This window comes from Suncus etruscus, chromosome 8, assembly GCF_024139225.1.
Source record: "Suncus etruscus isolate mSunEtr1 chromosome 8, mSunEtr1.pri.cur, whole genome shotgun sequence".
NCBI lineage: Eukaryota > Metazoa > Chordata > Mammalia > Eulipotyphla > Soricidae > Suncus > Suncus etruscus.
The window spans coordinates 67789952-67816133 of record NC_064855.1 but is presented as its reverse complement, the minus strand read 5'-3'; the positions used below and the strand labels follow the sequence as shown (position 1 = coordinate 67816133).

The window sequence follows — 26182 nt, the reverse complement described above, 5'->3', positions numbered from 1 at the left end:
TATAAACATTATGGACATTTATTTAAACTACAGAAACCCAATGAAGAAAATTCTCTAATAGCTCCATCCTACAGATTGATAAAGTAATACTCAATGTAATTAACTTCCCAAAAGTCATAACATTATTAACAATTCAGAACTTAGGTTTATATAAGTCAGTCAGTGAAAATTATATCTCTTAACAATTGTGGTGTTTTTTTTTCTTCCATATACTAAGAGGATGCAAAGAAGTTCTAAAATGCTTGTATAGATTAAGTCATTAGATCTTAACTATTAAATTCATTATCATAATTATTATGGATTTTCATCAGTAATGTTAAAGAAAAGATCACATTCTAAATTTCCCAGCAGTATTTGAGGGTTCTTATTTTCAAAGTTGTCTACTACTATGTACTCAGTAAAACTGTAAGCCTCTCTTTTCCTTTGTGGTGAGAGCCATATCCATAATGCTGGGGGTCAGGGCCATTCCAAGTGGTGCTCATGACAATCAAAAAGGACACACTCAGGAAAATATCTATTTAAACAACCATCAATCCTTCTAGATTTACTATAATTTTATCTATACAAACAGATACTAAGTGAAAATACTGAAGTAAAGTGGACTTAATATAATCTATTGATCAATATAGGTTAGCCATGTCTACTTTTATACCCTGAACAACTTACATTAGCTTACAGTTGGGAAAAAATCATCTAGTGTAAGGCTTTTAAATGTGTTGCCTAAATCACATAAATATGGTTTCAGCACTGAGAGTGAAAAAGTCTGTAGAGTATTGGTTATTTCTCTTAGAATTGTACGTCTGACCAGAGACAATGTCTTTCTGCCATGCCTAAGTACCACCCACCCAGGATATCTACCATCAACTGCTAACCCACAAAATTATCAAAATGCAAACTCTTGATTATTCTTATTGTTTAATGTGAATTTATTTTATACTGTTGCAAATTTGAAAAATCAAAAGTAAAGCTAGCTTTAGAAAAACTGTAGTATTCTTGCACTAGAAGGAAATATAGCATATCCCTCTTATAATGGAAAGCTTACTTTTTTGATTTTTGATAAAGCAAGATATAGTGTATTGAAACTTAGTGGTGAATATCAATTCATTAATATTTCAGTGCTTTTCTTTATTTCATAAAAAGGGTATTCTGGGGTTGGAGCCATAGTACAACAGGGAGAGCACTGGTCTTGCACATGGTCAACCTGGGTTTGACCCAGGCATCCCATATGGTCCCCCAGGCACCATCAGTAATAATTACTGTGTGCAGAGCCAGGAGCATCACCAGATGTGGCCCCCAAACAGAAACAAAATAAAACAAATAATTGTTTCCTTAAAGGGTTTCTCTTCAAGCCCAAGTTCTTACTTGAATATGTATTTTGCTTGCTTCTCTGTGTGTTTTTTCCACTGTGGTGAAGGCTGTGTTCTCTCCTGAGCAAATAAGAAACATGTTCTACATCACAAACCATCAGGTTAGTACAAAAGCAAATTAAAATGCGGTACCTTTTTATATCCATATGGATAGTTTAATTCTAAAAATTAGAAAAGGTTTAGAGAAATTGGATTCCACATTCATTTGTGGTGGGAATGCAAAAGAGTGCAGCTGCTGTGGAAAGGTATAGTTATTCCTCGAAAATTTAATATAGGTTAATCCTATGATTGTCTTCTATATTTAGCTATATACTCAAGAAAGGTTGAAACAAGGTACTCAACCAGATATATAAACACCAACATTACAACAGCATGATTTATGGTAACTAAAAAGTAAAAACAACCCAATGCCCATATAAGTATAATTGGATTCTACAGTGAAACCTTATTTTAAAAAGGAGAAAATTTTGACATACTGCCATATAAGTAAATAGGACATAATATTAACTGAAATAAGCCTGACCTAAAAGCACCAATGTATGATTCCACTGAAAGGAGACAATTTATAGAGAAATAGAATAGGATGGTTGTTGTCAGAAACTTTAGGAAAGTAGGATAGATATTCTTTAATAGGAATAAAGTTAGTTTGAGAAGTTCTGGAAAACTATAGAGATGAGAGTTCATAGTGATAGTACAATACAATTAATGTACTTAGGTGTTAGGGAGCTTAAAATGATTAAAATGCTGTATGTAATATATGTTTTATCACAATAAAATACTACAAAATATTATTAACCTTTATATAAAAGATTTCTAAATGTTCAAAGATATCAGGAAAACAATACAGGAGGACTTCAGTTCTATACAAGCACCACCTAGCCTCCATCAACACTGGGTATAGCTTTAGAGGCCCTGTGAACACAAATTGGATGGCCCTAGTGATCCCTAGTTTCATATCCTAGCAATGAAGTATCCAGCCAAATTGGTCAAGAAACACAGGTAAATTGGATGGCTCTAGTGATCCCTAGTACCATGTCCTAGCAATGAAGTATCCAGCCAAATTGGTCAAGAAACACAGGTAGTTTAATGTAGGAATTTGAAATAACTTAGAACACTTTGTTGAATCTCTTTGTGCTTTATTATGCATTTTAGTTTCTATAATTACATGTCCTTTTGTTTTTGTAGAGAAGCAGCTCTTGGTAATGAAAAATATAAAGCATTCACTCAATACTATAATAATGTTGAAGTTTTCAGGTTGAATAGTTGTGGCCATTTTGAGGCTTAGAAAGATTTGTGAGAAAATGGAAATAAGAAATGACTATATTGAACAATAATTACAATTTTTTGTTCACACACACTCACACACACACACACACACACACACACACACAAAAGAAACAGAAAGTGGGCACCTAAATCCCTGAGCATCTCTTGGGAGCTCACCCCAATTAAAATACTAAAAAGAGTGTTCCCTTCGATTTGGCAGCACATTACTAAAATTAGAATGACACAGAGAAGATTAACATGGCCTCTGCGTAAGGATGGCATGCAAATTCGTGAAGCGTTTCATATTTTTAAAAAATATATTGGGGTCGGTGAGGTGGCGCTAGAGGTAAGGTTCTGCCTTGCAAGCACTAGCCAAGGAAGGACTGCGATTCATTCCCCCAGCATCACATATGGTCCCCCCAAGCCAGGGGCAATTTCTGAGCGATTAGCCAGGAGTAACCCCTGAGCATCAAATGGGTGTGGCCCCCAAATAAACAAACAAACAAAAATATATATATTAAAAAGAAAAAGTAAGTTTGTTTTTAATTTAAAATAAACACAAAATATCAAATAAAGTTACAGATAAAGAAACATTAGCTAAACATTAAAACATTAGCTTATTCTGATATTTAAAATTAAATTAAATCTAGCATTGATCCGGTCTCTCCTGTTAAGATCACCTTCCTGGTTAACTAAATAATTAGTAAAACAACATTTTCTTTTTTCTTTTTTCTTCTAGGCTTTGGAGCCACATCTGGCACTGATCAGGGATTACTCCTGACTCTGCACTCAGAGATCTCTTCTGGCAAGCTCAAGGAACCATATTGGGTACCAGGAATAGAACCCAAGTCGGTGTGTACAAGTCACACATTCTACCTACTGTGATATTTCTCTGGTCCCATGCAAAATTTTCTTAATGTAAAAATCACAGATAATAAGAAACTTATATTTAAAATGAAAAAAAAATAATATCTCTATAGCATTACTTGTGACTCGTATCATCAGAAAAACATAGTTTTTAAGATGTTATAGAGATTATTTTACTGAGAATAGTTTTAAAATTTGTGTTCCTTCTTAGAATGATACTTGATACCAACTTAAGATATTCACTATCTAACATGAATTTTATCAACAAATATCACATCCCATAAATGCTATTCACTAAGGTACTGGATAAACTAATTAGAAAAATATATTGAATAACAAAAAATTATGCTCCCATTTATGAAAGGAATTTAATCTCTTGTATGCAATATAACATCTTAAGATTAGTATTTTGGGGGCCTGAGAGATAGCACAGCAGTAGGGCATTTGCCTTACAAGCGGCCAACCCAAGATGGACATTAGTTCAAATCTCTGGCCACCCCATATGGTCCCCCCGTGCCTACCAGGAGTGATTTCTGATCACAGGGCCAGGAGTGACCCCTGAGCACCGCTGGGTGTGGCCCAAAACAAACAAACAAAAAGATTAGTATTTTGACTCAAGGAATGAATAGTATGATAAGACTACCATTGAAACTTTGTAGGGTATATTGGCATAAAATAGTTTCCAAGCAAATAGCTGAAAAGACTATAATTTAAATACAAATGTTTTCTTGTCTATGTCTTTTATAGGTTAATGTCAAGGCAAAATATATCTAGAGATAAATTTAGGTCATAGAATAACTGGGATGACCTTTGCCACTCTCCAGGCTCATATTCACATCTCAAATCCTCAACTTGCTCATTCAACTTTCCAGATTGCCAGGGCATACCTAATCTTTTAGGGGGGGCTCAGCCCACCAGATATATCCTCAGATTTTCCTGGTGAGTAGAAACTAATTTAATCCCCATGGGATTCCTCAAAGGCGTGACATGGACATCTTTTCTCCTGCGTGGATGTTTGAGGAATTTCAAAGAGATGCCTGGCATTACATTTTCAGCCAGTATTTGACTATCTCTCCTTTGTATATACATCAGGCAAAATAATGGCCTCTATCAAATAATTTGGCTCAGAAATTTCAGCACCAAAGATTATTTGAGAACCCCTTCTCTGGATAATAGCCAGCCCTAAAAACCAAAGACAATACTTTTCTCTCTTTTTCAAATATGTCCTTGCAGCTACATATTCTGGTAATCAAGGGCGTAACCAGGATGCAGATCCTGGCTATTGACTATTGACCCTCCTTTAGAAATAGGGAAACTCATTTTTGGGGATTTGGCTCCTCCCTTTACTTAACCTCTAAAGCAATAGAGTCCAGCCCAGGAAGATCAAGTTTCTAGATATTTACTACTTCCTCCTAATCTTGATTTTGAAGTAAGCTTGCAAGGAGTTGCCTTGATTTGTGACCTTCTCTTTTTAACCTAGTATTTTTACAGTCACACCCATAAGCTTAGGTAGAAACTCCAAACATGGTAATACTCAATGTAATACTCGGGAGCAGTGCCCAAAATACATGAAAAAGGAACAACACAAACTCTTGACTACACATTATACCACAAAGAAACCAGCAACAGTAGAAACAGCAGCATAGAGAGAACAAGTAAGTAATCAGCCTTCTACTACAAAGGCCCATAATAATCCCTTAGGGATCTTATACAGGATCACAAGTAAAGTATGCCACAGGAAATCACTGACTCCAAAGGAAATATCCCATAGCACTATGTTTTAATGCCTTAATCTTACTATATTTAAAATAACCTCTCAGCTTTTCTGTCCACAGGCGTTCCTGGATACAAAGGGTGGACAAACTAATATGGCATCTCGGGGCTCACTCACACTAGATACCATACCCGGCTTGCACTACGAGAATGTCCTGAGAAAACTCTTTAACATACACTTTATTTCTAGGTTATACCTTCTTTTAGGATTTGAAGCATGTGACCAGTCAGACCACCAAAGCAGCAACTGTGACATACAGACTTATACTACAGGTCCTACTCATCGAACACATTCAAGCAAACTGCATTCCCTTGCTATTTTCTCCTCTCTTCTCACTACTTTTTTCTTTTTCTCTTCTTCTCTTTTCTTTTTTTCTTTTCTCTTCTTCCTTTCTTTCTAATGTATTTTCTCTTTTCTTCTTTCCTACCCCTTCCATATACTTTCCCCTTCCCTCTCTTTGTTAATCCAACAAGCCCTTCACCCCTCAATCCCATCCAGGCCTCCCACCATATTGAAACTCTTCACCCTTAGTTCTTAATCCATTAGGCATCAAGACTGACCTCCTATCCCAACGAACCAGCACCCAGCACCCAAGCAAAGGGACACCCAGTCAAACCCACACCTCACCCCCCACAAGAAAAGGCAACCAACTCCCCTGCGGACTCATGCTGCATGGACCTCCCTACCAAATCCCCCTACCGTGGACTGTTACTTGAAACTGGACTTAGCTCTAGAAGTATCCCCAATGCAAGAACTCTTACAAGATCTCCCTGCCGCAAATCCTTTGCCAATCTCAAGAAGGCCAGGGGGAGTGATGGAAAGGGAACCCACACACCACAAGAAAATCCCAAAAGACAATGGGGAACCAATACTTCCTACATAAGTATAAGACCGGTATTGCACCACCTCTTTACCTGCTTTTCCCCAAAAGTAAAGTAGTCTCATGCATCACATGGTTCCTTTAATTATGTTGTTAATTCATTTTTTTAAATGTTTGTTCTATATATACATATGTGAGCACATATACTTTTATTCCTATTTTTATCTAGTTTGGATGTGTAACCTGTTTCGGTTTTCTTCTCTGTCCACACCCAAATGCATCGACAATATAAAGTAGCACATTTCTCCCTGCAAAGGCACACTAAAAAAAGGGGGAAATTTTACACATAAAAAAGAGCTCTTATCTACTAGAGTAAGAACTCATACTTGTTTACAATACAGGGATATCTCCTACCTTGAAAATATGTCACGCGGACCCAACTTAGACCTCAAGTGATTAGACACCATCCGTCCAGCCTTGAACCCTGGATACCAGACATAGAATCGACACAGTTCTTCACAACAGCTACAGGAAACAAATCCCAGCCGGGACATCTTTAATACCGCTGGGCCACCAACAAATGCCAGCTTTAATATGATATCCTGACAACAAAGAAAATGGGAACAACTTGACCTAAGAACAGGTTATCCTACCTCACCAGCTAACAACAAGACAAAATCAGAAGACTTGTCACCCTTTGGTCGGTCCAAAAGCCAAGATCACGATTTACAGATGACTGGCTGCTAGAACCATGACTGGACTGAATATATCTTGAGACCAATAAAAAAGCCCTAGTCTAGGGTTTGAAATACGACCCGCACAACCACCATGATCCCCAGTTCCAAAGGTCTGGCAGAGACAATCGCAACGGAATGAGGCTTCTGGAAACACAATGAAAGATGCTATCCTAGCTTCCATCCTAGGATCAGTGCAAAGACCAAGACCACCAACCACAGAAGATGGATTAAAATGACACTGAGGGAACAGAACTTCTAGAACCACAAAGAAAGACTTCATCATAAGTCCCATTCCTGGACCTGTGCAGATACTGAGATTTCTAGATACTGAGGCCTTATTTCATCACCCAGGATGAAGCAGAAGTTTTCCAAACACCACGAAAGCACCACCGGTAGAGTAAATGAACCTGAAAGGAGTCTATAGTTAATCCCGTGACAATATACCCCAAGGGTGGAGAAACCCCATAGCGCTTAGGCCAAGTGAATTCCTTTCGAATGACCCCAATATTTACTGTGCCAGTGCAGGAGGGGAAAAAAAGGCAAAAAAGCACAAAGCATTTTTATCTTTTATATATTATTTTTTCTTCATTTATTATTATTATTATTATTTTTATTTACCTATCTACTTTTTGTCGATTTCTTTATTTTGGTGTGGATATTGAAGTTGTTGTCACCATTTATATTTATATTGTTTTTTTTCTTCTTTTCTTTTGTTTCTTTAGGTGCTCCGCCATGTTTTTTAACTCAAGACCATGGCTTTTTTTTGTATCGTTATCACTGAAGTGCTCACTGGATATTTGACACTTCTTTTTGTACTGTTAGGGTGTTTCACCTTCTTTTACTCCTTCATCTCTCAAACTGACGATGAGAGCCTCTAGAAGGATTCCGCCCATTTTCGGCATGTTAGACTTTTACCCCAGTTTATTACTTTTATCTTCAAATAAAACCGCATAACTTGAACTATATAGTCCTTCCTCCCAGTTAGAGGGGGAAATAAGGGAGGCACCAAGACCAAGAGTACTAAGTAGTAACCTAGGTACAGAGGGGACCACATATACTCACAGCCCCGGGGGTGAGGGAGGAGGATATGGGAGATAGGACGAACACGGAGGTGTAAGGAGGACAAATCAATGATGGGAACCCCCTGATTTTATGTAAATATGTACCTATAATATTATTGTCAACAATATGTAAATCACTACGATCAAAATAAAATTTATATTAAAAAAAGAAAGAAAGGAAGGAAGGAAGGAAAGAAGAAAAGAAGGAAGGAGGAAGGAGGGAGGGAGGGACAGAGGGAGGGAGAGAAAGAAAGAAAGAAAGAAAGAAAGAAAGAAAGAAAGAAAGAAAGAAAGAAAGAAAGAAAGAAAGAAAGAAAGAAAGAAAGAAAGAAAGAAAGAAGAAAGAAAGAAAGAAAAAAAGAAAGAAAGAAAGAAAGAAGAAAGAAAGAAAGAAAGAAGAAAGAAAGAAAGAAAGAAAGAAAGAAAGAAAGAAAGAAAGAAAGAAAGAAAGAAAGAAAGAAAGAAAGAAAGAAAGAAAGAAAGAAAGAAAGAAAGAGACTCCATAGAAGATCTTAGCAATAGAATAAGAGCATCTGAAGAAGAAACAGGAAAGTTAAAGAGAACAGTGTAAGAATCACAGTAGTCCTCAGAAATATGAAAGAGAACTTGACAAAGACCAGTCAGATAAATCATATATATAAGGATTTTCCAGAGTTTAGGAAAACAGGCCCTTATATAGAAAAGGCTCAAAAGATTCCAGAACGTTTCAAATAGCAAAGTATTTTTTCCTTTCCAAATAAGGCAAAACTCAAGTTGCGATGTAATCAGTAAAGCGAAAGGCCAAGGATGAAGAATAGTAAAGCAGAAAGATTAAAGATATTTACATACAAAGGATATTTACATCAGAATCACAGGCATGCCTTTTAAATTAATGCTTTTTTGTCCTGGAGATAGATACCCAAATGGCAGAATTTCTGGGTCATATAGTAGTCGTGTTGATTTTTAGTTTACTGAGGAACCCTCCATACTGCTTTCCATAGGAGCTTGAACCAGACTGTTGCATTAATTATAAATTAATGAGTCCTAGTAAGTGGGTGAAATGGGATGGAGGGACGGGCGCCTGCAGCCCTCTTCGGCCTGGTGGGTCTGTAAGTATCTGGATAACGGTGAGGAAATGATCCAGCAGCAGGTCATATGAAGGTTTCAGGAGAAATTCAGCTTTATTAAATGGCCCTAACTGCTTTGTGCATATTCTTCATAGGGCCTCTAAGCTAAGCACTCTCTGCATCCCTCCTGTCTCAAATCTCTCCTCACTGCGTCTTTCTCTGTCCCCTTGCTGCATCTGCCCGTCCTCCCTCTCCCAGGCCACTCTTAATTAACCAGATCACAGACCTCCTCCCAGCTTGTGGGAGGGTCTCACCATCCAGGTAAATTAGCATTTGGGGGGGGCCGGCAAGGTGGCGCTAGAAGTAAGGTGTCCTGCCTTGCAAGCGCTAGCCAAGGAAGGACCACGGTTCGATCCCCCAGTGTTCCATATGGTTCCCCCAAGCCAGGGGCAATTTCTGAGCGCTTAGCCGGGAGTAAACCCTGAGCATCAAATGGGTGTGCCCCTCCCCCAAAACAAAACAAAAAGATTAGCATTTGGTTTGGAGATGGGTAACACCAGACAACATTCCACCAGCAATAGATGAGAGTTCCTCTCTCACCACATCCCTGCCAACACAAATTGTTTCCAATATTTTGTATTATTTTTCCCTTTATTTAATAAGATATAATTTGGTATCTTAGATATTTTTTACTCATTTCACTGCACACCATAGTAAATAATGCTGCATTTTTAATCCAGATTCAAAAGAATGCTTCCCATTTGGGGGATTCTGGGATTCTATCTACTTTGATATTTAACATATTTGCCCAAATATTGATGTAATAACAATTACAATAGGTAAGTCACAGAATACAGTATTTTCCTCAGATTCTTAAACCTCGCCCCCCCTGCTTGGCTGTTTATTCTGTCAGTTAAGTTGGTGCTTTTTCCATTTCAGTATTAAACTATCTCTCAAATACCTCTCATGAAAGTAGCCTCAAATGGTACTATCATGTATTTGAAAACTAAAGTTATCTGGGAAACATCTGAATAAAAGTTCAAACATCTCATGTGCAAGATAATGAATTTGCCTCTAAGGTCTAATAAGTACAGTGAAGGAGTCCTCCTTCTGGTGCCAAGACTCAGAAGTACTCTCAAAACTTTGTGCTACCATTTAATAAATATTGTAATTCAAAAGGATATTTAAAACTTATTAAAGGAGAAACTATTTTCAGTGGTATAAAGAATAAGCTAAGACATAGAAAACTGATAATGAAATCTGGTTTTCAGATAACGATTTTTCTACAGATGGAATTACTAAAGTGTGTCAATGGAAAACTCTATAATAAAATTAAACTCCATAATTACATATACCCATATGGAAACAAGTAATTCAGTAAAACTGCCCCCAAATTATTCAAAGCATATATTAAAATTATATTAATACAATACTTGAGAAAAAGTATATAGTTTTTATTCTATAAAGAATCTTCTTTTATTCACATAGTTTCAGCTTCCACTTATATATTCATTAACCTAATTATATTTCTTTTATTAAAGAATATATTTTACATATTTTCACATACATATTTCTTTTAAAGAATTTTCCAACATAGTTTTAAAAGAACACAAAAGTATATTTCTTGTAGTTCTCAAGCATATTTTCTGTCCTTAGTATATCTAAAAATATCATTATATTACCTAGAAGCATATATTTTTTAAGTTTTGGTCATTATAAAAAATATACACACATGGGGCTGAAGGATAGCAGGTACCTAGTACGTAGCATCCCATATGATTCTCTGAGACTGCTAGGAGTAATTTCTGAGTGCAGAGCCACGAGTAACTCTTGAAGGCCTCTGGGTGTTACTAAAAACACCATATCTATGTATATATACACGTTATTTTAAACTTATTTATGTGACTGGACCAGAGTTATTACAGAAAAAAGACATTTGTATTGCAAGATAGTTTTTACTGAATGAAACTTGCTTAGATATAAATGAGAGGAGAGAAAGAAGAAATGTATTCAAGAAAGAACCCAGGCTTTTCCAGAGTGTAAATAAGAAGCAAAGAAACAGAGGTAAGCAAGCAAGATATCTATGTTTAGGGAGAACATGACCTTGAAGAGCAAGAACAGTTATTGTGAAGAAATTATAATTCAACGTTTATTTAGATTCAAAAAGCATAGCTTACTTTATAAGTTTAAGCTGCGGCATTTTAGAAGTAATTCAGTTACAGTAGCCATATCAAATGAACTTGGTTCTCAAGGTTGAGCTGCTTTTGACCCCTCAAAATGTGGGAGAAGCAACTTTTAGACTAATAGACAAAGAATAATAAGTGGAAAGTAAACATTTGCTTTTTTTTGCTTGGTATATGGGTTTATTGTTAGAACAGAAAAAAAATAAGGGTGTACACACACACGGTGACAGAATTTTAGGTAAGTCCTGCTTTGAATGGAAGTTTGTATCCTTGAAATATTTTTTAATTGTAAAGCAGGTATCTCAAAGGAATGCCTAAGATTTCTGTTAGTAATCTGCTGATGAAGATATGAAGAGATTAAAACAGATATAGAAAATTAAATAAGGGGCCGGGTAGGTGGCGCTGGAGGTAAGGTGTCTGCCTTGCAAGCGCTAGCCAAGGAAGGACCGCGGTTCGATCCCCCGGCGTCCCATATGGTCCCCCCAAGCCAGGGGCGATTTCTGAGCGCATAGCCAGGAGTAACCCCTGAGCGTCAAATGGGTGTGGCCCAAAAACCAAAAAAAAAAAAAAAAAAGAAAATTAAATAAAATTTAAAAATACTGAAAATTTTAGAGTCAGATGAGAGGAAATAACCATAAGAATTTGCGATTGCTTTACAACACACTTCCAAAGTCCTATCTTTTTTTTTAAGCTTCCCTAATATTTATTTGGCATTGATCATTAATAAGTTTTCGTTTCCACAGAGTTTGGTGTTTGCGTCTATTATAGGATATTTTACATTGCATCTGAGCCCACAATATATTTGTCATTTGTGCCAATTAAATTGATTTCCTGGAGGGAAAAATACCATACCACATGTTTGTCATAATTCAGAGATGGTAAAACATGAAAATTTGTGTTCATATTACTGTGTTGAACTTTAATATGTATAAACTAGCTTATTAATAGGTTATGAGACAAAATGAAGGTTGGTGTTCAAGTTTGCTCCACTTTCTGAGCTCCATGATATAAATGTTTTAATTCCAATATTAGTTATGATTTTGATGACTTATAGGACATTAATATTTATAAATTTGGAGGCAGGTGGTTGTAGTTTCTTTTGTATCAAATGTTACTAAAATATTTTTATTGAAGCAAAGAATAAGTATTCACAATATATTATAGGTCTCATGGTAGTATTCATAACCTGTTTACACTCTGCATTTCCTTTGGACTCAGAGTGTCATAACAATCATGGTTCCTTGAGTACAGTGTGATATAAACTTCCATCTTGAAGACTCTAAAACAATATTCTTACATTTTGCTGAAGCATCACATAAATTTTTGAAGAGTGGTAATACTGGATTTTAGCATTGTATTCTTTACCTTACATTGTATAGTAACATTGTTACATACAACTTTATAATTTGGCATCTATATATACAATATACACTACAATATGACCCACTAAAACTCTCTTTTCCATCCATCACAATCTAAATAACCCCTTTACCTCTTTAACCCATTTCCCCTTACCTTTTCCCACCTGATAACTACCTGTATTTTGATTTTTAGTTTAGTATTCTTTAATTTAGTTTACCTTTTTTGTTCATTGCTTCTACATATATTCCACATGAGTAAAATAATAGAATATTTATATTTATTTTATCTAGCAAAAACCTCTCAAATTCTACTCTTTCACTGTCCTAGAACATACTATATACATAAACACAATAATATCTTATTCATCCATTAGTCAGTTTCTTTGGACTCTTAAGTTGTTCTATATAAGTCTGCTCTAATTAGCACTACAATAAATATAGAGGCGAATAATTTTAAATTAACATTTTTGTTTGGATTAAAATTTCAAAAGTAGGGGCCTAAATGATAGCAGAGCCATCCAAGCTTGCACACAGCCATCCTAGCTTTAGTCCCTAGCATCCCATATGATACCCCTCAGTTCCACTATGCCAGTTCCTGAACAAATAGCCAGGAGTAAATCCTGATTACCAAGTATGACCTGAAAACATAAAAAAAAAAAAAAACCTTCAAAAGTGGAGTGCTTGGATCACATGATAGATCTATTTTTAATATTTTAGGACTCTGGGTAATTTTCCATACCTACACTAATTTACATTTCTAATAACAATGTACATATATTTACATTCCCTATATATTCTCTATCATTTTTTCTGATCTTTATAAAGGTTGTTATTACAGATGTTGCATCTAATAGTGAATTTGAACATCTTCATATGTGTCTATCTTCCTACTGTATGTCTTCTTTAGAGAACTGTCTATTCAAACTATTGCCATTAAATTTTGTTTTATTTACTATTTTTGGTTTCTGATTGAAATGAGTTTTTAATATAATCTTTAAAAACTAACCCCATATTGAATGTATTTTATGTAATTATCTTATTCTATTCAGTGGGCTGTCTTCTCATTTTGATGAGAATGACTTCTTTGAAGTCATTTAACTTGATTAAGTTCTTTTGCTTATTTTGCATCTGTTTTCCTTTCCATTGGAGTTAAGTCCATAAAACATTACATTAGTAACACATCAAGGAACTAAAAGCCAATTCATTAGAGGGGGTTCAGGTTTCACATTTAAATCTTTAATTCATTTTAACTAATCCTTTCCATATTTCTGTGTGAGCTGAGCTAGCAGCCTAGCTTCACTCTTTGGAATATGGTTGCTCAGTCTTTACAAATGTATATGGGTTGAGAGCAAAAGAGTTACATATAATTTCCTAGAATTAAGTGATTTTATGTCAATTATCATTTCTAATAAATATTAATAATTGTATTTTATGATCATAGGAATCAAAGATATATTACTGGAAATAAATAAGTTACTGTAAAGTTCTGAAACGAGTTGTTATCTAATACTCAATATTTACAATTGTCTCTTAAATTTATCATTGTAAAATTTTAGCTATTTACTATTGATCTGCAATAGAGTGTTTTTAAAGTTCTGTTTAGCTACAGATAGAATAATGGTTTATTAGAAAGAAGGATTACTAACTTCAAGTAAATGAAAAAGACTGTAAGATGATTTGAGAAAAACTGAGATGGTTATGAGGTTATAATGCATGTGTACACCATTTTTCCCTGCAGTGTCTTTAATAAACCAGTTTAATATAAGCAACCAAACTGTTTACCTCAAATATTGCCCATGGTGACTAGTTATGTCTTCTAAAAATATTATCTAAATCATGTGACCTCAATGCAGTAGATGCTATATTAAAATTTAAATTGGAATTTTAGATAAAGATTTCATAAGATATTGTGTAGATGCACCATATTTTTTTTATCCACTCGTTTGTTCTCAGGAACTTGGATTGTTTCCAAATTCTGGCTATTGTGAATAGTACTGCAATGAACAGAGGAGTGCAGATGCTTTTCTAAATTGTGTTTTTGAATTCCTAAAGTATATTCCCAGTAGCAATATTACTGGGTCATATAGGACCTCAATTTCTACTTTTTGAACAATGCTCATTACTGTTTTCCAAAAGGACTGGACCAGCTTATATTCCCAATAGCAGTGAATGAGAGTTTTATTTTCCCCACATCTGTGACAGCACTTGTTCTTATAACTTTGTGATGTATGACAGTCTCTGTGGTGTGAGATGATGTCTTGTTATTTTGATTTGCATTTCCTTGATGATTAATAATGTGGGGCACTTTTATGTCTCTCTTTCATCTGTATTTCTTTTCTTTTCTTTCTTTTTTTTTCATTTTGGTTTTTGGGCAACACCTGGCTTCACTCAGGAGTTACTCCTGGCTCTGCACTCAAAAATCGCTCCAAACAGGCTCAAGGAAACATATGGGATGTTGGAGATTGAGCCCAGGTTGGTCCTGATTGGCTGATTATGCTATGGCTCCAGCCCTTGTTTTTTTGTTTTTGTTTTTGTTTTTTTTTTTTTTTTGGAAGGGGGAACCACACCTAGTGATACTCAGGGGTTACTCCTGGCTATGTACTCAGAAATCACCCCTGGCTTGGGGGACCATATGAAACGCTAGGGAATCGAACCGCGGTTTGCCCTAGGTTAGCGTGTGGAAGGCAGATGCCCTGCTGCTTGCGCCACCACTCTGGCCCCCTTGTATTTCTTTTTTGAGGAAGTCTGTCCATGTCTTCTCTCCATTTTTAATAAGGTTTGATGATTTTTCTTGTAAAGCTCTCTCTCTCTCTCTCTCTATATATATATATATGCTTTATATACTGTTAAGAAAAATTAAGTCATAATTTTTACGCATGGATGAATATGGAGAGTATTACGCTAAACAAAATGCATCAGAGGTAAAGATATAGGCATAGAATGATTGTACTCATTTGTGGTATTTAAAGATATGTTAATAATACCCAAATAGATATGAGGGTCAGGAGGACATGGTAGAAAGCTTGCCACAAAATGAGGGGGTGTGCAGTAGGAAAAAGAAAGTACCACAATGATAATGCCAGTTAGAAATAATCACAGAACAAGAACTGAATGCTGAAGAAGCTAAAGAAATATGCAGGATACCACCTTCAGTAACAACATTGCAAATCACTGTGTCTTAAAGAAAGAAAGATAAAAAGGAAGGAAGAAAGGAAGGAAGGAAGGAAGGAAGGAAGGAAGGAAGGAAGGAAGGAAGGAAGGAAGGAAGGAAGGTAGGAAGGAAGGAAGGAAGGAAGGAAGGCAGAAGGAAGGAGGAAGGAAGGAAGGAGGAAGGAAGAAGAAAGAAAGAAAGAAAGAAAGAAAGAAAGAAAGAAAGAAAGAAAGAAAGAAAGAAAGAAAGAAAGAAAGAAAGAAAGAAAGAAGGAAGGAAGGAAGGAAGAAAGGAAGGAAAGAAAAAAGAAGGAAGGAAAAGAAAGAAAAAATTAAAGAAAGAAAGAAAGAAAGAAAAAGAAAGAAAGAAAGAAAGAAAGAAAGAAAGAAGAAAGAAGAAAGAAAGAAAAAAATAGAAAGAAGAAAGAAAGAAAGAAGAAAGAAGGAAGGAAGAAGAAAGAGAAGAAAGAAGAAAGAAAGAAAAAAAGAAAGAACGAAAAAAAGAAAGAAAGAAAGAAAGAAAGAAAGAAAGAAAGAAAGAAAGAAAGAAAGAAGGAAGGAAGGAAGGAAAGAGAAGAGAGGAAAGAAGGAAGAAAAGAAAGAAGAGAGAGAAAGAAGGAAAAAAGAGAAGAGAGAGAAAGCAGGAAAGAAAGAAACAAAGAAAGAAAGAGGGAAAGAAAGAAGGAATGAAAAGAGAGAGAAAGAAGAAAGAAATAAAGAAAGAAAGAAAGAAAGAAAGAAAGAAAGAAAGAAAGAAAGAAAGAAAGAAAGAAAGAAAGAAAGAAAGAAAGAAAGAAAGAAAGAAAGAGGGAGGGAGGGAGGAAGGAAGGAAGGAGGAAGGAAGGAAGGAATGAAGGAAGGAAGGAAGGAAAGAGGAAAGAAAGAAAGAAAGAAAGAAAGAAAGAGAGAGAGAGAAAGAAAAAGAAAGAGAAAAAAAGAAAAAGAAAGAGAAAGAAAGAAAAAGAAAGAAAAAGAAAATGTTTGCCATAGAGTCAGGTAGAGGGAAGGGCAGGAGTGAAACTGGGATTATTGGTGGCAGGAAACATAAACAGTATGTTGGACATTTTATTACTGAACTCAATCATGAAAAACTTTGTAACTGTGTATCTTAAGGTGATTCGATTAAAAATATGTTTTAAAGGAGAGAAAAACATTTAATAAATTTATTGTATGGGACCGGAGAGATAGCATGAGGTAAGGCATTTGCCTTTCATGCAGAAGGTCATCGGTTCGAATCCCAGTGTCCCATATGGTCCCCTGTGCCTGCCAGGAGCAATTTCTGAGCATGGAGCCAGGAGTAACCCCTGAGCACTGCCGGGTGTGACCCAAAAACACACAAAAAAAAATTATTGTACGTTGTAACATGGTATTATCAAAGAATACCGTTTTTTATATTTGAAGGCCGATATTAAAATTCAACTGTTCTAATAGCATAGTATAAACTATGTCTTTTGTCTTGCTTATTATATTTAAAGCAAAAATATAATATTAAATTTACATTAAATATAAACATGATTAGATTGCTTTTGTTCTTTTTTGTTTAAGACAACAACCTGAAGTATTAGGAAGAACATGTCATGAGTTGAGGAAATATAGGCTTCTACTCTTTGAGCTATTTCTCTAGTTCCCAATGCTTAGATTTTAAAGATGTAATTTCTTTCTTCTTTTTTTTTCTGCTACTGCTTCTTGGAGTAAAATTGATCTGCAGTGAGGAAGAGGAGTGGAGTCTGTTCTTGAAAATAGAAACTTCAATGGCTAGGGAAATAATATAGGTTATGGCACTTGCTTTACTTTTGTTGTTGTTGATTTTGGTCTTTGGGTCATTTCTGATGATGTTCAGAGGTTACTTCTGGCTCTACACTTGGGAATTTCTCCTGATGTTGCTTGGGGACCATATGGGATTTTGAGGATAAAAGCCAGGACAGCGGAGTGCAAGGTCAGCAGCCTCCTGCTATGTTATTGCTCTGGCCTAGAGGCATTGTCTTTCATGCCCCCAATCTTAGCACTGAGCTCTGTATGCTCCTATTAGAGTCATTACCAGGTGTACCCTCTTCCCTACTATAGTACCTTTCAAAAAAGAAAACAGACATCTTAATGTGAGAATATAGTTGCAAGATGACTTAAGTTTTATTGCAGAAGTAGACTGTACTCAAGTGATTCTAAGTCCTTCTAGAAGAATTTGCTAAGGAAAGAAAGAGTGGAAGAAAGAGGGGAAGAAGAAGAAGAAAAATAAAAAAACCAACAAGGCAAGGTTCTTTAGGCAAACCTTTCCCAGAGAAGTCCTAGCATTTATTATAAGTACAGACATTTAAATGGATATAAACAAATAAAAGATCTGAGTTATCTGGGTAATGAATGCAAATTTCCATTAGCATTTTGTGTTGTCAGTTTTCAGGATTTTTGTTATTCTAAGAGGTATGTCCTGGTATCTCATTATTGCTTTTATTTTCTCACTGATGACATATAACATAGAGCAGCCTTGCATGTTCTTATTTGCCACCAATATTTCTTCTTAGTTATGTATCTATTTGGTCTTGAGATCAGTTTTTAATCTTGTTTTCTTATTAATCTGTTGAGTTTTATGAGTTCTTTGTCATTTTGAAAAACAGTCCTTTATCAGATGTGTTCTTTCCAAATGTTTTCTCCCAGTCTGTGATGTGTCTCAACATTCTCTTGACAATATTTTTACAGAAGTTTTGAAATTTAATAAGGTCCACTATCAATCATCTCTTTCATACCTTTTGTGTTGCATCTATAAAAAATGACATAGTCAAGATCATCAACATTTTCATCTTTTATCTCCTAGAAATTTCCTGGTTTTATATTTTACATTTAGGTTTTTTATAGATTTTGATAAGTTTTGTAAAGGGTCTATGACTTCACTGATTTCTGTGTTTTTTGTATATGGATGCTTAGTTGCTCCTGGATCACTTTATTTGGGGGGGGGAGTTCTATTTAATAATGCAGATATGGAGTGGAGGGGCCGGACCTGTTCACAGCCAGTCCCAGGTGCAGAAAGGCGTGCAGGCAGAGTGAGTGAGTGAGTGAGTGAGTGAGTGAGTGAGTGAGTGAGTGAGTGAAGAGCAGGCCAAGTGAGTTGAGGGGCCAGACCTGTTCGAAGCCAGTCCCAGGTGCAGGAAGATGGGTGGGCCGAGTGAGTTGAGAAGCTGGACCTGTTTGCTGCTGGTCCCAGTTGTAGGAAGGCGTGCAGACGGAGTGAGTGAGTGGAGGGACCAGACCTGTTTGCTGCTGGTCCCAGGAGCAGGAAGGTGGGCGAGTGGAGGGGCCGGACCTGTTAGCAGCCAGTCCCAGGTGCAGGAAGGCGGGCAGGCCTAGTGAGGGAGTGAAGGGTTCCTGGATCAGAACACTATTGATCCCAGGTGGTGGAACAGGGGTGAGCGATCTAGGCACAGCTGAACCCTACTCTATTGTGGCAAAGACCTGAACTGAACTGTCTGGCAGGAAGAGGGGGAGGACAGAATGACTCAGCCTTTACTGAAGGTTGGAAGAAGGTCCAAACCTTGGCGACCTCAGCCAACATATATTCCTACAGCCATATTCCAGGGAAGGTACCCAAGACACAGGTTTGGTAAAAGGAGGCTAAAATTGGAAGGCACTGCCACATCAATAAATGCAAAGAAATATGGGTAAACTAAGGAGGAACCTAACATCTGGAGATACGAAGAGAAACCCTAGCAACTTTCCAAGTCCACCAAAATACAGAGATCCATTAGAAGAAGATAAAAAAGCAGCCATGAGAAAGGAAATGGAAGCCATTATAAAAGATATGAAAGAAACGCTAGCCACCAAATACAAGAATTCCATGAAGAACAAATCAGCCAAATTAAAGAACTGTCAAAGAATATGAAAGATTCCATACAAAGGGAATTAAAGGAGTTAAAAGAAACCGTAACAAGTCAAATGAGCAGGATCACAGAGATGGAGAAGCACAACTCGAACGAAAACTGCAAACAAAAAATGACCAAGAAACCAGCAAGGAAATAAAAGGCAAAGCAGTGGAAGGAAAATTCCAGTATCTAATGAGCAAGGACAAAAGAAATAACCTAAGAATTGTAGGTATACCAGAAGGGGAGGAAATAGGGAAAGGGGAATAACAAGTAGTCAGGGAAATAATAACAGAAAGCTTTTGCACCCTCTGGAAAAAAGATTCAGTGCAAATCCAGGAAGTGAAGAGAGTCCCTAATAAAATAGACTCTAATAAACCAAAACCAAGACATATAGTAGTCCAAATGGCAAAAAACAAAGAGAGAGATGATCATCTTAAAGCAATAAGGGAAAAAAAACTCAAATACAAAGGAAGGAACATAAAAATCAAACCAGATCTCCCATTTGAATTAATTCAAGCAAGGAGACAGTGGAACGACATATTTAAATGCCTGAATGAAAGAAATTTCCAATCTAGGGTCCAATATCCAGCAAAACTCTCAAAACTCTCAAAACATTCTCAAACATAAATGAACTTGCATTATTTGCGCAAACAAAACCGATCCTAAATGACCTACTCAGAGACGAATTACACAATCCAAATGCCCGACTGTAACAACAAGCACCCTACACAACACAACTGCACAACAGTCCTCTCTGTCAATAATCTCCCTAAATGTTAACAGACTAAACTCTCCCATTAAGAGACACTTAGTAGAAAACTAGATTAGAAGACATAAACTGGACTTCTGCTGACTGCAAGAAACACACCTACAACTACAGGACAAGCACAGGCTTAGAAAACAAGGATGGAAATTAATTATTCAGGCTAATAGAAAACAAAAAAGAGCAGGGACAGCCATTCTTATATCAGACCAAATTCTATTCAACCTCAAAAAAGTGATCAGGGACAAAGAGGGTCACTACTTACTGATCAAGGAAACACTAGACCAAGAAGTACTAACCCTGGTCAATATTTATGCACCTAATGTAGAGCCAGCAAAATATGTGAGGCAACTGCTCGCAAACCTGAGAAACACATGAAGGAAGTGTGATAATAGTAGGAGATCTCAATACTCCACTATCACCACTGTACAGATCCACCAAACAGAAAAACAGCAAAGAAATAAGAGCCCTAAATGAAAAATTAGAATATCTAGGGCTAATAGACTTTTATAGGACCCTCCATCCCCAGAAAGTAGAATACACATTCTTCTCAAACCCACATGAACCTTCTCCAGAATAGACCATGTCCTAGGATACAAATCTAACCTATATAAGACCACAAATGTAATGATCATTAGAAGCACACTATCAGATCACTATGCAACAGAGGTCAAAATTGATTACAAGAAGAAGCAATGGAGAAAAACTAATACCTGGAGATTAAACAACATGCTGCTCAACAACCACTGGATCAAAGAGCAAATCAAGGACAAAATAAAACGATTCCTTGAGACAAATGATAATGAAGAGACAAAATCTGTGGGACACAGCAAAAAAAAGTAATTAGGGAGATACTCATAGCAATACAGGCCTATGTCAAGAAACAGAAAAATGACAAAACCAACAGTTTAAAGGATCACCTCAAGGAATTGGAACAACAGCAGTAAAAAAACCCAACCACAACCAGAAGGCAAGAAATAATAAAAACCAGAGCAGAAATAAACAACATAAAAACTAAAAAAAAAAAAAAATACAAAAAATCAATGAGACCAGGAGTTGGTTTTTTGAAAAAAATAAACAAGATAGACAAACCAATGGCAAAACTCATTAAAAAAAAAGAGGGAAAACACCCACATCAGTAGAATCAGAAATGAAAGGGGAGAGATTACAACAAATCCCAAGAAATACAAACTATCATGAGATCATATTATGAACAACTATACTCAGTTAGGCTAGAGAACCCAGTAGAAATTGACAGATTCCTGGAAAAATACCATCTTCTGAGACTGGATAAGGAAGACCTAGAAAACCTAAACAGACCAATCACTTCAGAGGAAATTGAAGATGTAATTAAAAAACTCCCTAAGAACAAAAGTCCAGGTCCAGATGGATTTACAGACGAATTCTATTAAACATTCTGAGAAGACTTACTACCACTTTTCCACAGTCTCTTCCAAACCATCGAAAAAACAGGAATCCTCCCCAACTCCTTTTATGAGGCTAATATCACACTCAATCCCAAAGATGGCAAAGACACCACCAAGAAAGAAAACTACAGACCAATCTCACTAATGAACATAGATGCAAAGATTTTCAACAAAATGTTAGCAAACCGAATCCAGCACTTTATCAAAAAGATCATGCATCATGAACAAGTGTGTTTCATCTCAGGAATGTAAGGTTGGTTTAACATACACAAATCAATCAACATCATACATCACATCAACAACAAGAAAGACAAAAACCACATGATCATATCAGTCGATGCAGAGAAGGTGTTTGACAAAATCCAACACCCTTTCATGTTGAAAACACTCAGCAAAATAGGGTTAGAAGCAACCTTCCTCAAAATAGTTACAGCTATCTATGAAAAGCCCACAACCAACATTATCCTTAATGGTGAAAAACTAGAAGCATTTCCACTAAAGTCAGAAACTAGGCAAGGCTGTCCACTCTCTCCACTCTTATTTTATATAATCTTAGAAGTCCTAGCGATAGCAATCCAACAAGAGACAGGAATCAAAGGAATCCAAATTGGGAAAGAGGAACTCAAACTATCTCTTTTTGCAGATGATATGATGATATACATCGAAAACCCTAAAGAGTCTATAGTAAAACTCCTAGAAACAATTAACCAATACAGCAAAGTGGCTGGCTACAAAGTCAATACACAAAAGACAGTAGTGTTTCTCTATAAAAATAACAAAGTTGAGGAGAGAGAGATTAAAAATACAACTCCATTTAAAAGAATATCAAAAAAGATAAGGTACCTAGGAATCAACCTTACAAGGGAAGTGAAGGACCTATACTAGGGAAACTAAAAACACTCCAGAAAGAAATTGAAGAGGATCTAAGAAAATGAAAGAACATCCATGCTCATGGGTAGGTTGAATCAACATAGTCAAAATGACTATCCTACCAAAACTACTTATAGATTTAATTCAATCCTGATCCAAATTCAGACATCATTCTTTAAAGAATTAGAGCAATCAATCATAAAATTTATCTGGAACCACAAAAGACCCAGGGTAGCTGAACACATATTAAAAAACAAGAAGCTGGGTGGCATCTCTTTACATAACTTGAAACTATACTATAAAGCCATAGTGCTCAAAACAGCATGGTACTGGAACAAAGACAGGACCTCAGACCAGTGGGTTAGAACAGAATTTCCAGATATAAACCCCCAGATATACAGCCAACTAATATTTGACAAAAGAGCCAATAACTTGAAATGGAACAAAGAAAGTCTCTTCAACAAATGGTGTTGGTACAACGGGAAAACCACCTGTAAGAAATTGAAAATTGACCCATACCTCACTCCCTATACAAAAGTCAACTCAAGATGGATCAAAGACCTTGAAATCAGACCCGAATCTATAAAGTTTATTGAGAATAAAATAGGTAGTACACTCGAAGTTCTATATATCAAAAAGGTCTTTGAAGAGGGAGCACCAATGGCAAGAACTTTAGCATCAAACATAAACAAATGGGACCACATCAAACTAAAAAGCTTCTACATGGCAAAAAAAACCTTACTTAACACAAGAAGACAGTTCACTGACTGGGAAAAAATCTTTTTACTCGACATATCAGATAAAGGGCTGATATTCAGAATATACAAAGCACTCTGAAAGCTGAGCCCCCCAAAACCAAATAAAGCCATAAAAAATGGGAAGATAAAATGAATAGACATTTCTCTGAGGAAGATCAAAAGATGGCCAACAAACATATGAAAACACACTCACCTTCACTCATCATCAGAGAAATCCATATCAAAACAACAAAGACGTATCACGTTACACCAGTGAGAATGGCTCACATCAAAAATAATGAGAACAGTCTCTGTTGGTGGGGATGCAGTATGAAAGGCACTCTCATTCACTGCTGGTGGGAATGCCCCCTAGTCCAACCCCTAGAAGAACAGTCTGGAGAGTGCTCAAGGAACTCAGAATTGAGCTGCCATTTGACCCAGCAATTGCTCTCCTAGGTTTCTACCCCCCAAGTTGAAACATTGATCCCAAAGTATGTGTACATCCCACTATTTATCGCAGCACTCTGTATAATAGTCAAGTCTTGGAACCAACCTCGATGTCCAACAACAGATGAGTGGATCATTAAGAATGTGGTATCTATACTCAATGGAATACTACATGGCAGTCAGAAATGATACAATAATTGACTTTGCAGCAACGTAGATGGATCTAGAACATATTATGTTAAACAAAGTAAGCCAGAAGATGAAAGATAAACACAGAATGATAGTACTATTCTGAAGCACCTAGAACATATACCATATATACAACTAATACTCAATGTTCAAATAATAGGGTTTAACTGGGGATAAACTCCAAACACTGTAACAGTCAACATATTCTGGGGAGTAGTGCCCAAATCACATGAAAGAAGAATAATAGAAACTCTTGACTACACATTATACAATAAAGAAACTAACAACAGCTAAAACAGCAGCAAAAAGAGAACAAGTATGTAACCAGCCTTTTACTACAAAGGCCTATAATAATCTCTTAGGGATCCTATAGAGGATTACAGGTAAAGATTACCATGGGAAATCACTGACTCCAATGGAAGCATTTTAAAATAATATGATTTAATGCCTTAATTTTACTATATTTAAAATAACCTTTCAGCTTTTTTGTTCACAGGCATTCTTGGTTATAAAGGGTAGACAACCTAAGATGGCACCTTGAGACTCAGTCACATGAGATGACATACCCAGCTTGCGATATGAAGAGGTCTCGATAAAACTCTTTAACATACTCTTTATTTCTAGTTTATACCTTCTTTTAGGACCTGAAGTATGTGACCATCCAGATCACCGAAGCAACAACTGTGACCTACAGATTTATACTACAGGGCCTACTCATCGAACACATTCAAGAAAACTAACATTCCTTTGCTCTTTTCTCCTATCTTCTCACTATTTTTTCTTCTTTTTCTTTTTAATCTTATTTGCTCTTTTCTCCTTTTCTGCCCCTTCCATATACTTCCCCCTTTACCCCCTGTTAGAAATCCGACTATCCCTTTACTCATCAATCTCATCCAGATTTCCCAACTTATTAAAACTCTTCACCCTCAGTTCTTAATCTATTAGGCATCAAGACTGATCTTCTACCCCAAAAAACAAGTATCCAGCACCCAAGCAATGAGACACTCACTCAAACCCACACCTCATCCCTGGCAAGAAAAGACAACCAAGACCCCTGCTGACTCACGTGGTGTGGCTCTCCTTACCAACTCTTCCTAACCCAGACTGTTGCTTGATACTGGACTTAGCTCTAAAAGGACTCCCAATGCAAGAACTCTACCCAAGACCTCCCTGCCACAAATCTTTTGCCAATCTCAAGAAGGTCAGGGTATGTGATGAAAAGGAGCCTGGGAACCCACATCCCACAAGAAAATCTCAAGAGACAATGGGGAAGCCTATAGTTCCATCATAAGTATAAGCTTTGTATAACACTACCTCTTTACCTACTCTTCCCCAAATATAAGGTAGTCTCCTGCATCACTTTTTTCCTTTAATTACTTTTTTATTTCATTTTTTTTGTTTTTATTAAAAAATATTTTTCTTTATACATATATAGTTATCTCTATTTTTATCTCTTTTGGGTGTGTGACTTCTTTCTGTTTTCTTCTCTTTCCACCCCCAAATGCACCAGCAATATAATGTAGCACCAATTCTTCCTGCAAAGGCACACTAAAAAAAGAGGGAAGGCTGGGAATCTAGGCAAACAGCTGACCAATGGCCTCCTGGGCTGACCACTTTGTCCAGGAGACCGAGATCCCCCCATGCCAGACTGGTCTTCAGGGCCAGGTATGGCAACTGGGCTCTGGGGGAGGGGGGAAGAGGGAAACTCCAATCTCATGCTTTTTCAAACTGGAGAAGAAGGCTGCAGCTGGACCCAGAAGATCCCACGTGCCAGGATTACTGCTTCTCTTCTACTGGCATGGGCAGGAATCTGGACAGGCAGCTGGCCAAAGGCCTCTAGGACTGACCAGTTACCAGGAGACCAAGAGCCCCCCATGCCAGGCTGGCTTTCAAGGCCAGGTCTGGCATCTGAGCTCTGGGGGGATGGGGAGGAGGCAAACTCCTCCCCCATGCTTTTTCATACTGGAGAGGGAGGCTGCAGCTGGACCCAGAAGATCCCACATGTCAGGATTCCTGCTCCTCTCCTACGGGTATGGCTGGGAACCTGGGCAGACAGCTGGCAAATGGCCTCCTGGGCTGACCACTTTGTCCAGGAGACCGAGATCCCCCCATGCCAGACTGGTCTTCAGGGCCAGGTCTGGTAACTGGGCTCTGGGGAGAGGGGGGAGGAGGGAAACTTCTACCATATTCATACTGGACCCTCTGCAGAGGTGTCTTTTCTTACTAATACTCACTTTCATAACAAATATGCTCTTTAAGCATTATATAA

At 36.8% G+C, this 26182-nt stretch overlaps 1 non-coding gene across 1 annotated transcript; it reads left to right on the top strand.

Moving 5' to 3' along the window:
• Positions 1-2833: 2833 nt before the first annotated feature.
• LOC126017105 (U6 spliceosomal RNA) lies at positions 2834-2943 on the top strand. The gene has a single exon (XR_007498778.1). It is a non-coding gene; the product is annotated as a U6 spliceosomal RNA (small nuclear RNA).
• Positions 2944-26182: the final 23239 nt, after the last annotated feature.